General features: G+C 44.1%; 1 long non-coding RNA gene across 1 annotated transcript in view; it reads left to right on the top strand.

Annotated features, from left to right (window-relative positions):
- The window catches only part of LOC144670411 (uncharacterized), an 80,001-nt gene extending 65,593 nt beyond the window's left edge, over positions 1-14,408 (top strand). Inside the window, exon 2 of the long non-coding RNA XR_013573867.1 lies at positions 13,585-14,408. This is a non-coding gene — a long non-coding RNA (uncharacterized LOC144670411). The remainder of the gene's footprint in view (positions 1-13,584) is intronic.
- The last annotated feature ends 11,073 nt before the right edge of the window (positions 14,409-25,481 follow it).

Genomic DNA, 25,481 nt, shown 5'->3' with positions numbered 1-25,481 from the left:
TCCTACCAAAATGAATCACCTGACACTTCTATGCATTGAACTTCAGCTGCTACTTGCCTGCCCAATCCACCAACATGTCTTTGTCCTTTTGGAGTTCAAGACTATCCCAATCACAGTTGACAATGTTTCCAATCTTTGGATCATCTGCAAATTTTGAGATTTCTCATCTCGCTGCACACCACAGTCTAGTCCATTAGTATATATATCATTTGAATAATGTTTTGTTTTTCTATTCTTCCCATCAATGTTCCCCACATTGTATTCCATCTGACAAATGTTTGCCCACTGACTTAACCTTTCTATATCCTCTTGCAGACTCTTTGTGTCCCCTCACAGCCTGCTTTCCCACCTATCTATGTATTGTCTGAAAATTTGGTGATGCTCTCTCCATTCATCTGAGTCATTAATATAGAATGTAAATAGCTGAGAACCCGGCACTGATCCCTGTGACTCTCTACTGGTTGCAGTTTGCTAACTTGAAAGTGACCCACTTCCATAGAGTAACAGAGACTGACGGATTGAGAATTAATGACAATCACATTATTATAGATGGACAGAGAGTGAATTCCACACTCAGACAGTAACAGAGATTCACAGTGTGTTAATGCCACACTAAAGTAAACTATTGGAGACTAAAGGATAGAGAATTCATTCACACTCACATAAAGTAACAGAGACTGTCAAAGAGAGAGTTAATTCCATATTCAATTACACTCATCGAGAGAAAGAAATGCTGCACTCATATACAGTACCAAAGGCTGACAGTTAATTCCACTCTCACATGCAATAACAGAGATGAACAGAGAATTAATGCCCCACTTACATACAGTAATATAGAATACCAGATACAGAATTAATTCTGCCCTCTCACACTAACAAAGATGGACAGAGAGATAATTCCACACTGAAACTCAGAAGCAAATACTGACAGATGAGAGTTCATTGTGCACTCACACACAGTAATGGAGATGAGGGAGATTTAATTCCACATTGACATACAGCAATAGAGGCTGACAGATACTGAATTAATTTCACACTCAGACAGACTAATGTTTAATGATAGGTAGAAAGTTATCATAATTCTGCCCTGAAACATAGCAACAGAGATGACGGATAGGGAGTTAATTGTGCAGATTGAATGATATTGGGGATTAGTTAATTCCACATTCACATACAGTAACAGAGATGGGCAGAGAGAGAGTTAATTCCACACTCTCATTCAATAGCACTGACCTGGTTCTCACTTGAAGAATTCATCTGACATACATCATATGCTTCATTGTTTCATCATATTTCCTATCTTCCTCATCATCCAAGGAGCCCTGGCTTTGGTTCCCCTCCCTTTCCCCCTTATTGGAAAGTACCTAGTCTGTACCTGACACATCTCCTCCTGAAAGATCACCCATTGTTCTGTTACAGTTTTCCCTGTCAGTCTCTAGTTCCATTTTACCCTGGCTAAATCCCCTCTCCTCCCATTGAAGTTCACTCCCTTCCAATCACTCTTACCCAAGGGTCCACCCACAGACACTTGGTTCACGTGGCCAACCTTGGCCCACCTCATTCCCCAGCACCAGATCCAGCAATGCCTCCTTCCTAACTGGACTGAGAACATCCTGGTCGAGGAAGTTCTCCTAAACACATTTCCAAAATCCCCAGATATCACCGCTTTATAGTTCTTATACATCTCTGTGATTTCCCTGCGTATTTGTTCCTCTATCTCTCTCACCACAACTCCATTTTTTTCCCTCTCTCTCTTTTCTGAACACTTTGTAGCCTTGAATATGAACCCGATCCTCACCATTTTTAAACCACGTTTCCATCATTGCCCCCACATCATTTTCCCACATGGCTCTTTGTGCTTCTAGCTCACCAGCTTTATTCACCGCTCTTTGTGCGATTACGCACATACATTGTAAACCTGTCCTTGTATTCCTCTTAGATTCCTTCTTCATCTACTCCTATCTTATATGGTTCTACTTCCTTTTCTAGTTATTCCTCTTTTCTACTTCTATATACTGGGGCTCACCCCCTGCCAGTTCAGTACAAATCCCCCCCAACCATATGAATGACCCTCCCCATGAGGGCATTGGTCCCAGTCTTGTTAAGGTACAACCTGTTCCTTTCGAATAGGTGTTTCCTGTCACAGAACTGGCCCCAATGTCCCAAGAATCTAAAGGCTCTCCCACCTCCTGCACTGGCCTCAAGCCATGTATTGATGCTCCCTATTTCTTCCTACATTTCTACTCTCACTATCACGTGGCACTGGCAGTAATCCAGAGATTACTCCCTTCGACATCCTACATTTTAACGACCTCCTGAGCTGCTGAAATTCTGACCGAGTGACCTCAATACCTGTCCCCCCTGTGTCATTGATACTGACGTGTACCACAACCTCTGGCTCACTCCCTTCCCCCTGCGGAATAATCTGCACCCTCCCCATGATGTCCTTTACCCTGGCCCCAAGGAGACAACACACCATGTGGAACAGAAAAGCCTGTCTGTCCGCCTGACTATGAAATCTCCAATAATGACTGCGTTTCTACTCTTTGCTGTTCCAACCTGTGCAGTTTCTTGCCCATTGATGCCATGGTCTGGACTGCACTCCTTCAGGGTGTCACCATTCCCAGCAGTCTGCAATTCTGAGTACCAGTTTGACAGTGAGAACAGTGACTGTGGGAGATAGAGGTTAAAATAGAGGGACTTCGGGAGGAAGAGGCTAAAACAGCGAGAGTTCGGGAGCAGAGAGGTTAAAACAGTGAGACTTTGGGAGAGTGAGGCTAAAATAGAGACTTCAGGATAGAGAGAGAGGTTAAAACAGATTTCGGGAGAGAGAAAGGTTAAAACAGAGAGTTCGGGAGAGAGAAAATTTAAAACAGAGACTTCGGGAGAGAAAGGTTAAAACAGCGAGACTTCGGGAGAGAGAGCTTAACACAGACAGACTTCGGGAGAGAGAAAGGTTAAAACAGACTTCGGGTGGGAGGTTAAAACAGGGAGATTTCGGGAGAGAGGTTAAAACAGCGAGACTTCGGGAGAGAGAGGTTAAAACAGAGACTTCGGGAGAGAGGTTAAAACAGAGACTTCGGGAGAGACAGGTTAAAACAGAGACTTCGGGAGAGAGAGGTTAAAACAGAGACTTCGGGAGAGAGGTTAAAACAGAGACTTCGGGAGAGAGAGGTTAAAACAGAGACTTCGGGAGAGAGAGGTTAAAACAGCGAGACTTCGGGAGAGAGAGGTTAAAACAGAGACTTCGGGAGAGAGAGGTTAAAACAGAGACTTCGGGAGAGAGAGGTTAAAACAGAGACTTCGGGAGAGAGGTTAAAACAGAGACTTCGGGAGAGAGGTTAAAACAGAGACTTCGGGAGAGAGGTTAAAACAGAGACTTCGGGAGAGAGGTTAAAACAGAGACTTCGGGAGAGAGGTTAAAACAGAGACTTCGGGAGAGAGAGGTTAAAACAGAGACTTCAGGAGAGAGGTTGAAACAGCGAGACTTCGGGAGAGAGGTTAAAGCAGAGACTTCGGGAGAGAGGTTAAAACAGAGACTTTGGGAGAGAGGTTAAAACAGAGACTTCGGGAGAGAGAGGTTAAAACAGAGACTTCGGGAGAGAGGTTAAAACAGAGACTTCGGGAGAGAGAGGTTAAAACAGAGACTTCGGGAGAGAGAGGTTAAAACAGAGACTTCGGGAGAGAGGTTAAAACAGAGACTTCGGGAGAGAGAGGTTAAAACAGAGACTTCGGGAGAGAGGTTAAAACAGAGACTTCGGGAGAGAGAGGTTAAACAGAGACTTCGAGAGAGAGGTTAAAACAGAGACTTCGGGAGAGAGAGGTTAAACAGAGACTTTGAGAGAGAGGTTAAAACAGAGACTTCGGGAGACAGAGGTTAAAACAGAGACTTCGGGAAACAGAGGTTAAAACAGAGACTTCGGGAGAGATGTTAAAACAGAGACTTCGGGAGAGAGGTTAAAACAGAGACTTCGGGAGAGAGGTTAAAACAGAGACTTTGGGACAGAGAGGTTAAAACACAGACCCTTCCGGAGGGAGAGGTTAAACAAGCAAGACTTCGGGAGAGAGAGGTTAAAGCAGCGAGACTCAAGTAGGAGTAAGGATAAAATAAAAGCAAGAGTCCATATTCGATTTAGTTAAGTTATGCCTGGGGAGCTCAGTGCTGTGATTTGCACATCCTGCGCTATGTGGGAAATCCTAGACTCTCCCGGCGGTCTGGATGACCATGTGTGCAGGAGGTGCCTCCGACTGGAGGAACTCGAGCTCCTGGTTTAGCAGCTTGAGCGGCAGATGGGGGCACTACGGTGCATCCATGAGGCTCAGAGGCTCATGAATAGCACGTTTCAGGACGTGGTCACCCTGCAGCTGAAGGAGGTGCAGGCAGAGAGGGAATGGGTGACCACCAGACAGAAGAAGGGCACCAGGCAGGTAGTGAGGGAATCCCCGAGTGCACCACACTTGCAAACTGTTTTTCGGTCATGGAGAGTGACGGTTCCTCTGAGGAGGCCAACCAGAGCCAAGGCCATGGCACTGTGGGTGGTCCAGCTGCTCAGTGGGGGAGGACAGTGGCAATAGTGGGAAGGGATTCATTAGTGAGGGGACTAAACAGGCGCTTCTGTGGCAATAGGCGTAACTCCTGGTTGGTATGTTGCATCCCAGGTACAGGGTTAAGGATGTCACGGAACAGCTGCAGGGCATTCTGAAGGGGGGAGGGTGATCGGTCAGAGGCCATGGTTCATGTTGGGACCAATAACATAGGAAGAAAGAGAAATGAGGGCCTGCAAGCAGACTTTAGGGAATTAGGTGGGAAATTGAAAAGCAAGACTTCAAAGGTGGTAATCTCCGGATTACCCCAGGTGCCACACAGGAGTGAGTATAGGAGCATAAGGATAGAGCAGATGAATGCGTGGCTGGAGAGATGGTGCAGGTGGGAGGGCTTTAGATTCCTGGGACATTGGGACCGTTTCTGGGGTAGTTGGGACCTGTACAAGTTGGACAGGTTCCATCTGAACAGGAACGGGAGCAGCATCCTCACGGGGAGGTTTGCTAATGCTGTTGGGGTGGATTTAAACTAAATTGTTAGGGGGATGGGATCCTGAAAAGTTGTTCAGAGGGGAGAGAAGCTGAGATGGAATGAGAAGTTAAAACACTAGTAAGTGAGTCTGAAAGGCAGAGGAAACATAGGCCACTTCTGAAAGAAGTGAGTTTAGCAAGGCTAAGTGGAATGTATTTTCATGCAAGGAGCCTGAGGAATAAGACAGATGATCTGAGGGCACAAATTGGCAAGTGGGAGAATGATATCATAGCTATGACCGAGACCTGGCTGAAAGAAGGGCAGCTCAACATTCCTGGTTATAATGTATTCAGACATGATAGGGGGAGACGGGGGTGTAGGTGGATAGAAGAGGAAGGGGGTATTGATCAAGGAATCAATTATAGCAGTGAGGAGGGATGATATCATGGAAGGGTCATCAAATGAGGCCATATGAGTAGAATTAAAAAACACAGAAGGGGCAAACATGCTGTTGGGTGAGAGAGAGGGAGATAGAGGATGAAATATGTAATTAAATTTCAGAGATGTGGAAGAATAATAAGGCAGTAATAGTCGGGGATTTTAACTACCCAAACATAACTGGGATAGTTTCAGTGTGCAAGGTAGGGAGGGAGCAAAATTCTTAAGTTGCAACCAGGAGAACGTTTTTAGCCAGTGCGTAGAAAGCCCAACAAGGGAGCAGGCAGTTCTGGACCTAATATTGGGAAATGAGCCCAGGCTGGTGGAAGGCAGATCAGTAGGGGAGCATTTTGGAGATTGTGACCATAACTCAGTTTGATTCAGTAGAGTTATAGAAAAGGATAAGGTTGGGCCAAGAATAAAAGTTCTAAACTGGGGAAGGGCTAATTTTACGAAGATGAGGTACGATTTGGCCCAAGTGGACTAGGAGCAGCTCCTTGCAGATAAAACTGTGTCAGAGCAGTGGGAGGCATTCAAGGAGGAAATAGCGAGAGTACAGGGCAAGTATGTTCCTGTAAAGACAAAGAGGAGGACCAAGTCCAGAGAACCCTGGATGTCAAGGGACATGAAGGTTAGGATTAAGGAAAAAAGAGGTTATGACAGATACCGAGGGCTCAATAAGGCTGAGTGCTAGAGGAGTATAAAAAGTGCAAGGGGAACTTAATAAGGAAATTAGGGAAGCTAAGAAAATGCATGAGAAAAATTGGTGGGTAGAATGAAGGAAAACCTAAAGGGTTTTTTGAAAATATATAAACAGCAAGAGAACAACTAGGGAAAGAGTAGGCCCAATTAGGGACCATAGAGGTGACCTGTATGTGGACCCATAAGACGTGGGTAAAGTCCTCAAAGAATACATTGCATTGGCCTTCAGAATGGAAAAGGACAACGCAGATAAAGACATCAGGGTGAAGGACTGTGAAATATTAAATGAAATTAACATAGAGAGAGAGGAGGTACTAGAGAGTTTAGTGGCCCTAAAAGTAGATAATCAGCAGGCCTGGATGAGATGTATACCAGCCTGTTGAGGGAGGCGAGGGAAGCGATATCAGGGGATTTGGCAGGAATTTTCAAATCTGCTCTGGCCACAGGGGAGGTACCAGAGGACTGGGAGACAGCTAATGTCCCATTATTAAAAAAGGGAGGAAGGGATAGATCGGGAAATTACAGGCCTGTCAGTCTAACCTCAGTGGTGGGGAAGTCCTGAGAAAGAACTCTGAGGGACAGAATATATCTGCACTTAGAGAGACTCGGATTAATCAGGGATAGTCAGCATGGATTTGTTAAGGGAAGATCGTGTTTGACAAATTTGATCAAATTTTTTGAGGAGTTAACCAGGAGTGTTGATGATGATTATACATTTGATGTGGTCTACATGGGCTTTAGTTAGGCTTTTTTTTTAAGGTCCCCCATGGCAGACTGGTCAAGAAAGTGAGTGCACAAGTGATCCACGGCAGAGTGGCACATTGGATCCAAAATTGGCTGAGAGGCAGGAAGCAGAGGGTGATGGTAGAGGGATGTTTCTGTGGCAGGAAGTTTGTTTCCAGTGGGGTTCCACAGGGCTCAGTGCTGGGGCCCTTGCTGTTTGTGGTGTACTTAATGATTTGGACTTAAATGTAGGGGGTATGATCAAGAAGTGTGCGGATGACACGAGAATTGGCCTGGTGGTAAATAGTGAGGAGGATAGCCGTAATCTGCAGGAGGATATCAATGGACTGGTCAGGTGGACAGAGCAGTGGCAAATGGAATTCAACCTGGATAAGTGTGAGGTAATGCACTTGGGGAAGGCTAACAAGGTAAGGGATTACACTGAATTGTAGGACCTTGGAAAGTACTGAAGATCAGAGGGACCTTAGTGTCCATGTCCACAGATCCCTGAAGGCCGCAGGGCAGGGCATTTGTTGCCCATTCCTAATTGCCCTTGTTCAGGAGGCATTTCAGAGTCACCCACATTGCTGTGGGTCTGGACCAGGTAAGGATGGCAGGTTTCCTTCCCTAAAGGGCATTAGTGAACCAGATGGGTTTTTACGACGATCGACAATGGTTTCATGGTCATCATTAGACTTGCCCTGATGGGATTCGAACCCGGGTCCCCAAAGCATTACCACTGCGCCACTGCTGACTTGCCTTTATTAGCTGAGGCATAGAATACAAGAGCGGGGAGGTTATGCTGGAACTGTATAAAACACTGTCTCAGCCACAACTGGAGTACTGAGTGCAGTTCTGGTCACCACATTATAGGAAGGATGTGATTGTACTGGAGAGGGTCAGAGGAGATTTACCAGGATGCTGCCTGGGCTGGATGTTCTGAGCTATGAGTAAAGATTGGATAGGCTGAGGCTGTTTTCTTTGGAGCAGCAAAGATTGAGAGGGGACCTGATAGAGGTAAATAAGATTGTGAGGGGCACAGACTGGGTGGATAGGAAGGCACTTTTTCCATTAGTAGAGGGGTCAATAACCAGGTGACATAGATTTAATGGAAGAGGTAGAAGGTTAAGAGGGGAGTTGAGGAGAATATTTTTCACTCAGTGGGTGGTGGGAGTCCGGAACTCACTGCCTGAAAGGTGGTTCAGTCAGAAACTCTCATAAATTTAAGAAGTATTTGGATATTCACTTGCGTTGCCATAGCCTCCAGGGCTATGGGCCAAGCGCTAGAAAATGAAATTAGTGTCGTCAGATCTTTGTTGACCCGCGCTTACACGATGGGCCGACTGGCGTCCTTCTGTGCTGTAAACGTCTCTGAGTCAATGGGTGGCACAGACCCCAAGGTCTCCTGCATTTCCTGCCTCTTCCTACTCTTGTGATGGCCGCCCATCTACTACCCTGAACACACTCCCTTTGGGGTGTTCACCACCTGGAACGTACGATCCAGGAAACTCTCATCCTCCCCGATGCTCCGCAGTGACTCCAGCTGCCCCTCAACTTCGGAAATCCTGAGCTCGAACTCGAGCAGCTGCAGGGACTTCCTACACATGTGGCCCCCAAGGCCTGAGGTTCCGAAATGGGTCAGGAACTGCAAGCAACAGGTCTCAGCTGCCCATCCGTGATCGAAAACAAACCTCTATTCCTTCTTATAGAATCGAATGAGTACCTTGTTTAAACTCTAAATTGTATTTAATATCTCTTGACCTGCTCTGCACTAATACTCTTATTACACTTACACTGACTGTCACACTTACCCTGATTGAAATGTTTAATTTTCCAGCTCCTAGTTTAAATCAAAGCCCAATTTAGAGAAATCTGCAGAAACCAACCAGCTCCCTTCTTTCCCCTGATATCATGCTTTGACTATTTATTATAAACATGGCCGGTTTGCTCCAACCCCTCCCTCACAGCTCTTTATCCCCCCCCACCGCTCTCACTCTTCTCTCCTTCTCTCTCTCACTGCTGCTCTCGGGCTGCTCTGCCGCTGCTCTTTATCCACCCTCCAGTCTCACTCAGCTCTCACTCTCACTCACTCTCAGCTCCTCCACAGTCCCAAGTTTCTGACTGTTTAGGAAATTCTCTGATCTTTCTTTGCTCCAAGTTGGGTGACCTCACACATCCCCATATTGAACACCATCGGCCACAGTTTTTGTTCACTCACTGAATCTGTCAATGATCCTTTGAAACTTGCTGCTCCCACCTACACTACTAACCATGTCACCTAACCTAGTGCCATCAGCAAACTTAGATATTGTCTGGAATTTATTAAAATTTAAAAGAGCTCTGAGAATGGGAATAGAACAGCCGCCTGACGTGACAGAGCATTGGTTCTGTCTAAATCCCTCCACTCTGAAAACAACCGCTCACCTCTACATTATCCTTTCTGCCCCTTATTCAATTTTATATCCATGCTGCCACTGCCCATTTAATCCCACTTTGGAAGTCCAGGCTCACATCATCAAACTCACTCCCCTGGTCAATGTTCTCTGAAACTTCATCAAACACCATTAAGTATTTCAGTCATGATTTTCTGTTCATCAATCTGTACTGGCTGTCATTTATCAACCCATGTTCTACGAAGTGACAATGAATTTTATACTGGATTATTGTCTCTAAACGTGTCCCCATCACTACCATTTGACTAACTGGTACTGGGTTTATCTCTCTCTATTTTAAACACAGATGTAACATTAACAACCTGCAGTTCTCTGGCATCACTCCCATATCCAAGGAAAGATGAAAAGATTGTGGCTTAAGTCTCCACTATTTCCACCCTTCCCTCAGTAATCCAGGATGTATGGCATCCGGATCAGGTGACTTTTCTGCTGTGAGAGCTGCCAACCTTTTAACTGCCTCTTCTTTATCTATTTTCATCCTATCCAGTTTCTCCACCAGCTCCTCCTTTACTGTGGCATTAGCAGCATCCTCTGTTTCGTGCTGACAGATGTAATGTTCTCATTGAACACCTCAGCCCTCTGCCTCCACATGATCTCCTAACCAGCCGACCCTTTCAGTGACTCTCCGTTTTTTGTTAAAGGTCTGCGTTGTTTTCTCTTGTGTTACCTTCTAATCCTTCCTCATGCACTCACTGTCTGCTGCTCTAATTTCCTTTTTTATCGGTTCTCTGCTGTACTTTATTTATCGCGCTTGTTTCTCTAATGTTTTATGAATCTGACATTTACCATCAGCCTGCTTTGGAGGTCCAACAGAGCATACGATGCACCTAATCCCCGCTGTCAACAAATCCATGTTTTAAAGTCTTCACTCTACAATTCACTCTCTCTGTGTTTGAGCTCAGAGGTCACTCAATTTCTCGTTTGCAATTTAATTGTCCCACTTTCTTTATCACAGTGTAACTTGCATGTTCTGCAATGATGCATCTATTCCACTAAGTTCAATAAATCTTGTTCTAAAGAGAATGCTTTATCCAGACAATATCTCCACTTGATGAACTGATGATGCACGGAGCTCTCAGCTTTTACTCATTGATCTTGACAAGAGTTGATCCATTTTGATGTTGACTTGTTCACTGGTGTCGATTTACTCTGTTCTTCACCTGATTCCTCTGCTGTCCAGAGGAGTTCTCTCAGCAGAGTTCTCAATAATAACTTGACTTTTCCTCTCAGGATTTCAATCTTGATGGTTTTTGAACTGTTGTATTAAAGGATTTAGTTTTTCTCCTGTCTCCCTAGCTCTCCTCATGGTCAAGAAGGAAGTTTCACTGCTGCATTTTCAAGCAGCTGACAGCTTTATTTGAAAAATCATTGAGACAGGATTTTGGGTTTGAATCCAGTCACAAATCTGATGCCTTGTGGCTCCAGCTGTCATGTGACCTGCCAGAGGATGACATCATAGTTGTCCTAGTCATGTAGCTGTGGATTGGACGATTTCTTAAACACTTTGACTGGGGCTGACTTGGTCACACTCGGCTTTGAAACACAAGGCTATGTCTTCAAATCCCACACCAGAATTTGTGTGTAACAAGTAAGACTGACACTCCAGTACATTACTGAGGGAGCGCTGCTGTATTGGAGGTGCTGTCCATCAAAATAAGGCCATAATACAAAGAAATATTTGTAAAAAGAGAAGTCTAAATGCACTGTATCTGAATGCACGGAGCATTGGGAATAAGGTGGATGAATTGACACTGCAAATAGATGTAAACGGGCACAACATGATTACGAGAATAGAGACGTGGATGTAGGGTGACCAATTCTGGGTACTGAATATCCAATGGTTTTCAATATTTAGGGAAGACAGGCAAAATGGAAAAGGAGGTGGCATGGCATTTTTCTTTAACGATGAAATCAGTGCAATATTGAGAGAGGATATTGGTTCATAAAATCTAGATGTAGAATCAATCTGTGTAGAGCTAAGAAGCAACGAAGGGCGGAAAACATTAGTGGGAGATGTATATATGACTCCAAGCAGTATTGATAAAGTAGGGGATGGCATTAAACAGGGATTTAGAGATAAATGTTTCAAGCATACGGCAGTGATCATGGGTAACTGAAGTTTCTCAGAGAAATAATTTCTTCCCAATGTTTCCTGCGCACTCTCTAATGTCGCCACATCTTTCTAAAGTGTGATGATCATTGTTGGACACAATGCCCTGCTCCTGGCCCAACCATTATTTTATAAAGCTGCAGCGGTTCAAGAAGACAACTCACAATCTCCATCTCAAGGGCAATTAGGGATGGGCGATAAATGCAGGCCTAGCCAGCGACGCCCACATCCATGAATGGATTAAAAGGACGTAGCTCGGATGCTAGAAACCTGAAATGAAAACAGGGAATGGAAACACTCAGCCAGTCTGGCAGCATCTGTGGAGAGGGAAAGAGAGTATCCGGAAAAGAGTCATATTAGACTCGAAATGATAACTCTGTTTCTCTCTCCACAGATGCTGCCTGACCTGCTGAGTTTTTCTAACATTTCCTCTTTTGATTTCAGTGTTTATAACGATTCTCCATTGCTGTTTTGTTTTTCTGCTCGATACTTCTATTTATAAAGCCCAGGAACCAGCGTGCCTTTTGTTCAGGTCTCCGTGGGAACCTATAGAATCAAATTTACCCAATGATCTCAATGAGAAAACCAAAAGACAAGATTTCGCATCTTATGTTTTTACTTCTTACTTTGTTTTAACAAACAAACCAAAATCAACTTCAATTACACATGATTTAACAGGCAGATTGCTGTCGATGTAAAGTATAAATGACTTATTCAGATTGATTTCACCTTGAAAAAAAGTAGCCTGTTCACTCAATTTGGAGATTTCTGCATTTGGAACCCTCAGTCTCTCGGCTCTTTAAAACAAAGGGAATGTTTTCTGATTTCGAAGCTCGTATCGAAATTCCTGCAACACTCTCTTCCTGCCCTGCTAAAAAGTCCATCACTTTCAACTGTGTGTGTTTATATCTCATTCTCTGTAACACCTCTCCAAATAACACATTTGTAGCCTAAAGCCCTTCCTATCACACGGCTCCGTGAATGTGTCAATGATAGTTTGGAGCTCTGTCTCTGAGTTTGCGCAGACACAAGTGTCGTCAGCGCGCTGCAGTTCGATGACAGGCTGGGGTGATCTCGGTTCTGGAATGGAGGTGACGTAGGTTGAGCTGTTTCCTGCTCGTCCTGTAGAGTAGCTCCACCCCGACGAGGAGCTTCATGGAGATGGGGTGGGGTGTTGCAGTGATGGAGGTGGAAAAGAGATTTGGTGTGATGACACAGACTTGCTTGACCCCAGTTTGCACTAGTGTGGGTCTGCAGCAGATCCCTTGGTAAGGATCACGGTTTGCATGTCATCCTGCAGCAGGCGGAGGGGGGGTGACTTTTTTCTGGGGGCAGAAAAATTCCAGGAGGATGCTCCACAGTCCCTCCCAGTTGATAGAGTTGAAGGCCTTTGTGGGGTCAAAGAAGACCATGAAAAGAGGTTGCTGCTGCTCGCTGCATTTTCTTAGGCTTGTCTTCCTGTGAAGATCATTTTCAATGTTCTGTTTGATGGACAGAATCCGCATTGTGACTCTGGCAGGAGTTCTTCAGCCATGGAGAGAAGGTAATTGAGGAGGACTCTTGTAACGACTTTCCCTGTGGTGGACAGCAGAGATTCCCCTCTATAGTTACCGCAGTCAGTCTGGTCTCCTTTTCTGAAGATAGTCATAATTAGGCATCTCAGAGATACCCTGGTATGCTCTCCTTCCAGATGATGGAGATGAGGTCCTGTATTTTCTTTAAGAATAGTTCTCCACCCTATTTTAGTGTTTCGGCAGGGATTCCACCTTTGCCGGCGGCCTTGGTGGTTCTTAGCTGTCGGATGGCCTTTCCAACCTCATGTCGGGCTGGGATTGTGCTGAGCTGGTGGAGGGTAACATGCTGTGGAATGTGGTCGAGGGCACTCATGTCGAGGACTGAGTCTCGGTTGAGGAAATCGGAGAAGGTCCCCTTTCCAATGAGCGGGATTGCATCTCTGTCCTTGATAAGCGCCACTCCATTCTTAGCTCTCAGTGGGGTATGTCCTTGGGTGCTTGGGCTGTAAATGGTCCTGACTGCACTGAAGAACCCACACATTCCGAGGCTGCCCGCGAGTTGCTGTATTTACTGCGATCCTTGCACCAACCATCAGTTCTTTAATTCACGGGCTTTTTTTCCTCTTTCAGATAATCATGTAGCGACAGAGAACGGGGGAAGTCCATTCGGACAATGGGCTGAGAGAAAGGAGAGATCCCCCAGGGCTGGTGTATTTTTGCAACAATTATTGCTTGTGTCCATGTGCGAATGGAAGCAACTTGAGTGTTTGGTTGCAGATTGAAATGCTTACTGGAAGTATAAAGCTGATATAAATTTCCTGTAATGAAGGCTCCGAGTTTTTGTATCGAAGTTCAAATCCTTCTTTTCCGTCCGTATGGCAACCTGAACAGCAGAGGAGGGTTTCGATCCATCGACTTGTGGGTTATGAGCCTAGCACGCTTCCGCTGCGCCACTCTGCTTTGAAGCAGGAGCTTCAAATTAATATTAATGCTGCCTGGGAGCCAAGCAACCATTCACTTGTTCATTTATTTTTAAAGGACATCTGTTGGTGAGCTCAGCCTGGCTGCACAACCCCACTTCACACCACCGGGAACAGAGCACAGAGCGGAAGACACACAGAGAAACAGTAAGACACGACCAGGGCACACAAAGACAGGCACAAAAAAGTGCCTGTCAAACCAGGAAGAAACTGAAATGGAGAAACTGATCATTTATGAGAAAAGGTCTTTGCAGTTGCATGAAGATCGGCCCTTTTTAAAATAGATTTCCTGTTGTGTAACTGTGCTTTCTGCTGTACAACTGTTCTCTCTGTCGTGGAACTGTGACAGACCTTCACTGTGGCTGTGTAAAATGCTTCCCTGTTTTGCAAATATGTTCCCGGCTGTGTAAAAGCGCCACATGTTTTGTAAAAGTGTTTACTCTTGTGTGAAGATGATCTCTGCTGGCCTGTGAAGATGAGTTCTGTGGAAAATATTTTCTTCCTGGTCTCATAGAACAATAAGAAATTTAGGGCATAGACCGGGGGCCATTCCGCCCATTGTGTCTGCCCCGGCTGGAAAAAAACACATAAAATCTAGCTGCCCATTCCAATCCCACCTTACAACACGGAGCTTTGCAGGTTGCAACACTTTAGGTGCAGATCCAGGTAACTTTGAAATGAGCTGAGTGTTTCTGCCTCCATCACCAAACCAGGCAGCAAACTGTCTCAGTGGCAGTTTCTTAGAGCAGTAAGTGTAGGAGTTGCAGTAACTTTGAACAGATGTTCCATAGCGGCATTTTCTGGTGACAGAATTGATACCAAAGTCGTCCAAAAATTAGCAGGAACTCTAACCAACACATTCATAGAGTCAAGGTGATGAAATAAAATGACTGGCGACCTGGCTCTTACGCAGATCACTCAGTCCTCGGCCTCCAGCAATGTGCCAATGAAGCTCAGGACACTCTCGAGGAACAGCACCGCATCTTTCAATTGGGCACTTTCCAGAGGTCCAGATTGACCAGAGAGTTTTCAAGGGCGCGACGGACGGAATGACCTCATCCTGCGCTGTTACTGCACGAGAAGCTTATATTTATCTCTCTCTGGACATGCAGCACAAACCCTATTCTCATTTTAACTCTCCTGCCTTTCAAAAGATCACCCGCTATCCGTTTTGCTGTTCTCCTTCCTTTCACTGGCCTAAAACGTATTACAATTCTCACTTTCCCCAGTGTTGATGAAAGGCCATTGACCTGAAACATGAAATCTGTTTCACTCCCCGTATTACGGCCGGAGCTGAGTTGGAATTGTTCATTGTTCTCTTTTCACTATAGCAATGTAAAAGGGTGACAGAAACACTTTGATGGCAATCAACATCTATATTCATTTAAGTGGGTCATCTCCGCTCGCTCTTTGGTCTAGGAGTGTGATCCTTAATTAGGGATTTTTGTTGAATTGGTTTGCGACAAGTGGGGGGTTCAATCCCCAGCCAAACATCATCGTTTGTGGCTTTTGGTCCAATATGTGGGCTGCATAAGGAAAACAATGAAGAGCTGTGCTCTGGAAGGTGCGATTTACTGAAATCGGGAGCAGGTTTGAGAATCCGGGTCGTTACTATTCAGAATTGATTCACGCTGCACAAATGGGGAAAATAAATACAGACCTTCCATATGTTTGCCTATGTAATCTGACTCTGAAATTATCCCAAAGCAGCAATTCAGGTAACCCCATGCTGGTGGGTTCAGGTTGCTGGCTGGTGAATTCTGTTGTAATATTGTCTGAAAGAACTGACAGAGCTGGTAACCCCACAGCTTGGTTTTTATTTGACTGCATTTAAACTGTATTCTAGGAGTTTCACTGAGGAGAAAATGGGCCTTTATGTGGTTCAACAATTTTGTTCAGGGGGAATTCACAACCAGCATGGAGCTGCAAGTCAGAATTTCTTTGCAGGTATTGTGTGCTGCATAAAGATAGGCCCTGTTTTTCATTGTATTTCCTGTTGTGTAACTGTGCTCTCTGCTGTACAACTGTTCTTTCTGTCGTGGAACTGTGACTCTGCCGCTGACAGATCTTCACTGTGTTTGTGTAAAATGTATCCCTGTTGTGCAAATGTGACCCCACCTGTGTAAATATGATCCGTCTTGTGCAAAAGTTTTCTCTGTTCTGTAAAGGTCTGTCTTGTTGTGTAAAGATGTTTTCTGTTCTCTGTTGTGCTGTGAGGATGTTTTCTGTGGGAAAATATTTCCTTCCTGGAGTCATGATGTTCCCTGTCAGATGCTGCTTTGATGTCAAGGGCAGTCGCTGTCATCTCGCCCGTTGAGTTCAGCTCTTTTGTCCATGTTTGGGCCAAGGCCGCAGTGCAGTCAGGGGCTGAATGGCCCTGGTGGATCCCAAACTAAGCATCAAAGAACAGGTTATTGTTGAGTTAGAGTTGTTTGATGACCCTGCCGAAGACTCCTTTCATCACTGTTTTTATCGGGAGTAGACTAATGTGGCGGTAATTGGCCGGGTTAGATTTGCCCTCTTGTTTTTGTGAACAGGACACACCTGCTGCCTCGCCAGAGACGCCCACGTCTCGTGAAAGAAAAAAAAAACCCAGATGTTCAGGTTCTTGTGTAAAACTCTGGTTAAACCACAATGGGATTACTGTCATCATCACCACTTAATCTCTGGCAGTAAATGTGATTGTGGGATACATGACGTATCTATCAAACTCTGCTACTGTACCTGAATGAGATTTGTTCTGTATCTGTCAGTCACAGGTAGTGTTTGTGAGTGTAGGATTCATTCTGCATTTCAGACTCTGGAACAGTTTGTGAGAGCAGGATTCCTTCTTTATGGGTCAGTGTCTGGTACTGTATGTGAGGGTGGGATTAATTCTGTGTCAGTCAGTGGTACTGAACGTCAATGTGGGAATCACTCTGTGCCTATCAGGCCCCATTACTATTGGGAAAAGTGGGATTAATTCGGTATCTGAATATCTGTGGTAAATTCTTATTCTTAGGCATACCCTCGGTATAGAGGTTGATTCCCCTGCTTGATGGGAATGTTGGAGTGATGATATGCCAGACCATGAGTTTACCAGTTATGGTCGAATACAATGATGGGCCTCAGCACCTCATGGATGACCAGTTTTGATTTCCTAGATCCGTTCAATATTGATCCCATTTAGCACAGTGTTAGTGCCACATAACACGATGTGAAGATGTGACCTTGTCTCCACAAGTACTGCGGGTTGCTCAGTCCTACCCATAGTGTCATGGACCCAGGCATCAAATACGCATTGTCTAGTTAATCATGAAGTTTCAGCATGGTTTTTTAAAAAGGGAATCATGTTTAACCAATTAATGAAAAGTCCTTTGAGTGAACAACATGTGCTGTAGATGAATGGGAGCTTGTCGGCGTACTGAACCTGTATTTCCAGAAGGTATTTGACAGGGTGCCTCATCAAATGCTATTGCGGATGGAAAAAAGCGGTCACGGTGTTGGGGGTAACATATAAGCATGGATAGAAGATTGGCTGGCTGTCAGAAAACAGAGAGTTTGCATAAACGGTCTATGTCTGATTCGTAGGGTTTTTTTTATTCATTCACGGGATGTGGTCACCGCAGGCTAGGCCAGCAGTTATTGCCCATCGCTCAATGCCATTCAGAACGTAGTGCTGAGCTGAATTCTTGAACCGCTGCAGCCCTTGTGATGTACGTACACCCACTGTGCTGTCAGAGGGCAGATAAGAGTCAACCACTTTGCTGTTGGCCTAGATTCCTGCGTAGCCAGACCGGGTAAGGTTGGCAGCTTTCCTTCCCTAAAGGGCATTAGTGAACCAGGTGGCTTTTTGTGACCATCAGTGATAGTTTCATGGCCACTATCAATAAGACACTCTTTATATTCCAGATTTATTAACTACATTCAAATTCCCCCAGTCGCTGTGGTGGGATTTGAACCCATGGACTTAGAGCATTAACGGGGCCTCTGGATAACTAGTCCAGTAACAGGACCAGATTTCTGTATCGGTCATTCTCTGATACAATATATCATCATCATATTCCGTTTGTATCTCGCATTTTCTGATACTCTATGAGGTTTGGGTCACTTGTTGAGTCTATCAGTGGAACTGTCCGTGCACAATTGATTCTGTTCCGACAGTCAGCTCCCGGTACTGTAAATGAGTGCGGCATTTATTCTGCGTTTGGTATTGTAAGCGAGTTCCTGAATCTCCTCATTCTGAATCTCCCAATGGCTCTGTGTTTGTGTTTCTGTACATATCTGTGTATGTGTGAGTCTGTGACTGTGTAATCTACTCATTATCACTGAGTGCTACTGTGTGTGGGTGTGGATTAAACGCTTATATTCTCTGTCAGACTCTGTGATCCCCTTGTCCTGGCGAACTCCTAAGAAACGCTGAGACTACCTGAGGTGTTAGTGGGCGGCGGGGGACAGGGGTGGGGGTCGTGGTGTGTGGGTTGGTGATGCGGGGGAGGGAGGGTTTGAAAGACATTTCGGAGGATGATGTGTGTGAAAATGGACGGATTTAAAGCATGTGAATTGCGAACTCGCCTGTGAGAAGATCACAGAAAAGCCGACTTGTCAGTATAAATAAATAACTCCTGTAACGAAGCACAAATCAGAAACAGGAAATGCGGGGAATATTCAGCAGGTCCAAAAGCAGCTGTGGAGAGAGATTCCTGTCGCCAGGATGTAACTCTCCAATTGGATACTTCATGTCGCTCAGATCTTACACTCTCATCACCTTCATGTGAGGAACAGGTCGGGTGGGAATTGGGTCTTTGTTGATTTGAGCAAACAGAGCAATGCAGCAATGAGAAGCTCCTCACCCCCCGGCGGCTTGGGGAAGGATGGGACTCAGATACAGGAACCTGACAGGTGCTGACAAAAGGAAAATCAAAGCGAGTTTCAAATGCAATGAAGATGAAAATAGAATTCAAAACCATTTATGCTGACTGCAAAATTAGCATGCAGATGCAGGAAATAACTAGGAAAGCATGTGGAATATTGGTCTATTTCACAAGGGGAGTGGAATTGAAAAGTAGAGAGGTTGTGCTGCAACTGTACAGGGCATTGGCGAGACCACACCTAGAATAATAGGTGCTGATTTGATCTGCTTACTGGAGGATGGATATACTTGTATTGAAGATAGTTCCCCAGCAAGGTGACTGGGATATTCCCTCAACTGAGGGGGTTTTCTAATGAGGAAGGGTTGATCAGGTTGGATCTAGACTCACTGGAATTTAGAATGACTTAACAATATGATAGTGAATGAGCATCTGGCAATGAGCGACCGCAATATGTTCAAGACAGACATTCAGTTCGAGCAGAAAGGTCACATACATGCTGGTTATCACCTCAAGTAAGGCCAATAAGGATGTAATGAGTGGTAAACTGAGCATGTTAAATTCTCATCAGCTATTAACTGGTAAAACAAGACAGGAAACAATCAGAGACACTCAAATAATAATTTGGTGTAATCTGTACCTAATGCAAGCCCGAAGGAATGAAACTTCACTATTATTGTTAATATTATTAATAATGAGGATGGAATTCCATTGTTTAAGCCAGTTAGTAAGAGTGGATGACGATTCCTGTCCAGATAATGATGAACTGTCTATTTGCTGTCTCCGCTATGCTGAGAGTTTTGTTCTTCTCAGTGGTTCATGTCACAGGGAGAACGCTGCTGTTCAAATATACATGGTGGATTACTGCAGGGTGTCCATTTGATCGGAAAATCTGCAACTAAGCTCCCCTCTGAAATATATCGGCCGTTCCTTCACTATCACTGGGTCAAAATCCTGGAACTTCCTTCCTAACAGCAGTGTGGGTGTACCTACACCACATGGACCTCAGCGGTTCAAGATGTCAGCCCACCATCACCTTCTCAAGGGCAACTCGAGATGGGTAATAAATGCCAGCCCAGCCAGCGAAGCCCACATCCCGTGACTTAACATAAAAAATATGACCTTCAATGTATTGTTTCCAGCTTTTTCTATTCAGATAATCATATGGTGATAGTGAATAAGAGGTGGCCACTGAGGCCATTGCGCCTGTGCTAGTTACTTGGGGTCAATGGGCTGAGGGAACGGGGAAAGCAATGTATTGTCCAGGGGCTGCAGCCGAACTGCTGACACAGGCAAATCAACTTTTGACCTGAAGTAACCTGAGTCCAGTCACTGGCCTGAGCTGGCTGGAGCGGGTTTGAATTAGCTGAGTTTCTTGAAAAACAAAGAGAACGTGATAAGACACAAGTCCTTGTTTAGAAAAGGAGTAATGAGGTAATGCTACCTAAGTCCTTGGGACAGAGCCAATGAGAAGATGCCACAGACTAGGCAAGCAAGCCTGAACCAACGGGAGAGAGACAGCACAGCTTGAAGAGATAAGATTCAGTATAAGAGTGGAGAATCTCGGGCGTGGTGCCAGCGAAGACTCCGGAGAACAACCATCGTGGAAATGGAAGAACCTACGTCAGCAACGTAGAGATGGTGTCGAAAGAGAGAGAGAACGGAACGCCTGGCCAGCGACAGCTCTCCTTTTCGGGTATTAGCTTTTATATTCTGTAACCACTCAGGGAGTGTCAGAGAAACCTAGTGGGTGTGCGTTTAGATCCTAGTTTGAGTATAAGACAGCAGCACCTGGTGCAAACTGCATGTGTATATCTAACCAGACGTATAAGCTATATGAATAAGATCTAACAACGTGAATAAAGCGAATTTAGAGTGAAGAGAGAATTGACTCTTCTCCTCTTTGTACTAAGCCAATAACCGTTACCGGTGAACTCCGGCAACAATTGGCTGGGATTTGTTTGCAGGATTTACAGCTTGTGTCCGTCTATGAATAAACACCATACTAGAGATTTGTTGAAGATTGAATTTTAGTGCTGGAAGCAAGACACTGATGTAAATAATAGGCATGATTGTGGGTAGCAGAAAATGCTTCTTTGCTATTGATGACAACGCAAATTGCAGAGGATGGTTTCAATCCATTGACCTCTGGGTTATGGGCCCAGCATGCTTCCACTGCACCACTCTGCTCCATGCCCATATACATCTACTGTTGTATGATGGTTTGAAGTGCTTCCCTTTTTAAACATATTTTTCCTGCTGTGCTGTTGAGAAATGTTCTTTGTTGTTGTGTAAAATGCTTCCCTGTCGTGCAAATGTGTTTCCGTTTGTGTAAATATGATTCATCTTGTGAAAAAGCATCCTCTGTTCTATTAAAATGTTCCCTGATCTGCAAAAGTATCATCTATTGTGTGAAGATATTCTCTGCTGTTCTGTGATGACGTTTTTTGTTGAGCAAATGCTTTATTCCTGGTCTCACGATGTTGTCTATCGTGTTAAGATGTCTTATGTTGTGTTAAGAAGTTCCCTGTTCTAGTGTGACAATCAGGTGAAGGGATTAATTCTGCATCAATCATTGCTACTGAATGTTAATGTGGGAATCATTCTGTATCTCTCAGTCCCCGTTACTGTCAATGAAAATGGGATTAATTCTGTATCTGAATGTCTCTGGTATTCCCTGTGAGTGTTGGCAAAATAATTCAGTTCTCAGACTCTGATACTTTGTGTGAATTTAGAATTCACTCTGTTTCACTCAGTGGTATTGTGAGGATAGTAGGATTCAGACTGTGTCGCTCTGTCTCCCACAATCTATGTGAGTATAGTATAATTTAATATTGGACAGTCTCTGGCACTGTACGACAAAGTAGTATTCATTTGATATTTCTAAGTCTCTGGTACACTATATCAGCGTTGAAAACATCCTGTGCTGCTCTGTCTCTGGTGTCGTATGTGAGTGTGTGGTTAAATTCCTTCCCTTCAGTCTCTGGAACCTTTTGAGAGTGTCAAATTCATTCAGCATCTTTCAGTCTCTGGCGGTCTATGTGAGGGCAGAATTCACTCTGCACTTATCTATCCCCAGAATTGGAATTGATTGGGGAGCTCTTATTTCATCGGATGGTCTCTGTACTACTTGTGCATCTGAGATTCAATGTATCTCTCAGAGGTAGTGTATGTGCGTGGGGGATGGGTGGAATCATTCTTTAACTATCAGTCTCTGGTGTCACACATGAATGTTGGACTTATTCGAGAACTGTCAGTCTCTGATATTGTGTGAGAGTGTGGGATTAATTCTTCATCAGTTCATGATAACCTATTTGAGAGTGGGAATAATTTTGTGTCTGTTGTTTTCTGTTAGTATTTGTGAGTTTGGTGGTAATTCTGGATCTTTGTCTCTTGGTGCGATACATGGATACAAGATTCACTGTGCATTTTATCAATATTATTGCATGTGAGTGTGGGTTCCATCTCATGTATGTGTGTGACTGTGTTGTATCTTTCTGTAAATCTCAGTCTGATGCTGTGTGTGAATTTTGGGTTCATTCTTTAAATGTCAGTCTCTGGTTTGACTGTGTGACATATTTTATATCTGTCAGTACAAAAACAAAATAGTGCAGGTTCTGGAAGTCTCTGCTACTGTGTTTGAGTGTGGGATACATTCGATATCTGTCAGTCTGTGCTCCTGTTGTATTCACTTTGTATCTATCAACCTCTGAGATACTTTGTGAGTTTGAGACTCAACCTGAATTGGGCCTTCGTACTGTATGAGTGCATGAGGTGGTCTTTGTATATGTTAAACTGTGATATGGTGCTTGAGTGTGAGATGCATTATGTTACTAAAAGAAAGACAGAAACTTCCCCTCTCTTCATTTCGGAAGCATGATCCCAAACTTTCAACGACCTGCAATCTTAAGTCTCCATCTTTCTCTCCTGCTGATATCTCTATCCTCGGTCTGCTGAAATGTTCCAAAGAAGCTCAACACAAGCTCCAGGAACAACACCTCATCTTTTCAGTTAGAACTTTAGAGCCTCTGAACTCAACATTGAGTTCAGAACTTTTAGATCATGATGTCCACCCCCTTATCCCCAATGACTTTGTTTTGTTTGCATGTGTCTTGTTTTTCTTGTTTTAGTCTCGGGTGTCAGCTGTTCATTATTCTGCCATTCATACCTCCTTTAGGCACATCTTTTATTTCTTTACTTGTCCCATTGCTGCTCTCTTTGGTTCCGCCCCACCAACATTTTTGCCATTGAATGCCTCCCATCTTCTACCCTATCTTCCCCTTTTATTTGTTTCCCACCCTCCCCCATTACACCTATATCAATGTAATTACAATTCAAACTTTTCCCAGTTCTGGTGAAATGCCACGACCTGAAACATTAACTTTGTTTCTCTCCACAGATGATGCCAGATCTGCTGAGAATTCCCAGCATTTTCTGTGCTTATTTCAGATTTCCAGCATTCACAGAATGTAGCTTTTGTATTTCCATTATGTTACTGTGGAGTGAATTATATGTCTGCCTGGCCCTTGTACTTATGTGTGCAGGATTTTCGCTGCACATGGCAATATCTAACAAACATTTAAATATTATTAAATTTAGAATCTCTCTCGAAACGAATTGTCTGTGTAGGCAGTGGATCCGACACAGACACTTTTATCAATTCAGTTCCTGGCACCAATCTTTTGGAAATTTGGGAAGGTTTTAGAGACTGTGCAGAAAAGCTTTATGATAATGGTTGTGAGGATGAAGGGCTTTAGTTACATGGGTAGATTGGGGGAGTTGTGGTTACAAGGTGTCCAAGGCAGAGTAGATAGCGAGAAACTGTTCCTGTTGGGAGAAGGCACAGATTTAAAGTGTTTGGCAAAACAACCAATGGTGACATGAGGAAAACTATTTTTACACAGTGAGTCATTAGGATCTGCAATTCACTGCTTGAGAGTGTGGAAGAGACATGGTAAACTCGGAGTTGTCAAAGGGGAATTGGATACAAACCTGAAGAGAAAAGAGTTGCCACGTTGTGGTGATAGGGCTGGGGATCAGGACCAGTTGAGTTTCCCTGGCAGAGAACCACCAGAGACACAAAGGGCAGAATGGGCTTTCTCTGTGGTGTAATTATTCTAAGATTCGATGTGTATAAGTGCTGGATACATTCTGTATCGCTCAATCCCTGGTAAAGGATTTGAGTGTCTGATTCATGATGTATTTGTCAGCCTCTGGGGATGTGTGATTCATTCTGCATTGCTCTCTCTGGAAAACTATGTGAGTGCGGGATTCATTATGCATTGGTCAGTCTCTGGGGATGTGTGTGAGTGTAGGATTCACTCTGCATTGCTCTGTCTCTGGTACACTGTGTGAGTGCAGGATTCATTATATATCTGTGAGTCTCTGAGGTACTTTGAAAATCGGTATTCATTCTACCAAGAATATGCTTCATTGGGCCATTTGGACACATTGGTACATTATTGCTAACGATCTTCAACCCAGTTTACTTTATGTAATATTACCTGTTTTTCCATGAAATCTATTCCCTTTCCTATGCTTATCTTACTTTCCCTGAAATACAGCTGTGCTAATCGTCTTGACTGCTCAATATGACAGCCAGTTCCAAATTCTACCAACTCAGTGGGATAACGAGATAATATCGAATTCTCTTTGAATTGATTGTTGACACCTCTATGTCCACCCTATCACATCCCATCACTAATTCCTCATATTGAGCTGTTTCTGCAACACACACAGTTAATGTCATTGTATCAAAATCCTGGAACTCCCTCTCTCACACCACAGGGACTGCAGCGGACCAGGAAGGCAGCTCACCACCACCTTCACTTAGTAATGGACAATAAATGCTGGCCGAGCCAGCGAATCTCATATCCATTGAATTAATAAAAAAAAGTTCCGCTCTGTTGCACTTCTCAGCTCTGGCCAGTAGATGTCAGCACACTCAGAGAGCGACAGAACAGACAAGAACCGTTCACATTTTATTGGACAGCGAAGGGAGGTATTTGGAATTACTAACGGTGGAGATGACATTTCATAATATTTTATTGTACCAAGCAGAAGTTATAATGTTGTGCTGAAACCGTCAGACCGTTGTTTTGTATTTGAGAGTGAGATACATTCTTCACTGGCCTTTTCTGGCCCATTTTGTGAACGTGGGATTTATTATCTATGTCACTCACTGGTACTGTGTGAAACTGAGAGACATTCTGAACCTGTCAGTTTTGGTTACTGTATGTGAGTGTGGAGACGTTGTCAGCGGAACTGCCAGTATGTTTGGATTTATTCTGTAACAGTCACTCTCTTGTACATTATATTTGTGTTATATTCCATTCCTATCTTTCATTTTCTGATACTGAGAGAGGTGGGTTACATTCTGAAACTGTCAGTGGAACTGTATGTGTGGAAGAATTTTGCTCTATCAGTCAGCTTCTGCTACTGAAAGTGAGTGCTGCAGTCATTCTGTATCTGTCATTCTCTGGTACACTATACCTGTGTCATATTCAGAAGGCACATTGCATTTTCTGGTACTGTATGAGCGTCGGGACACTTTTTAAAGTAGAACTGTAGGTGTGGAAGTGTTTGTTCTCAATAACTTTCTGGTAATGCAAATGAGTTTGGGACTCATTCTGAATTTCTTAATGGTGTGTGTGTGTTTAATCCTATCAGTCAGTACTACTGTATGTGAACATGGAAA

Source organism: Cetorhinus maximus, chromosome 31 (assembly GCF_964194155.1).
Source record: "Cetorhinus maximus chromosome 31, sCetMax3.hap1.1, whole genome shotgun sequence".
NCBI classification, from domain to species: domain Eukaryota; kingdom Metazoa; phylum Chordata; class Chondrichthyes; order Lamniformes; family Cetorhinidae; genus Cetorhinus; species Cetorhinus maximus.
Note: the sequence above shows the minus strand (reverse complement) of the source record. Positions and strands in the feature narration are given on the sequence as shown.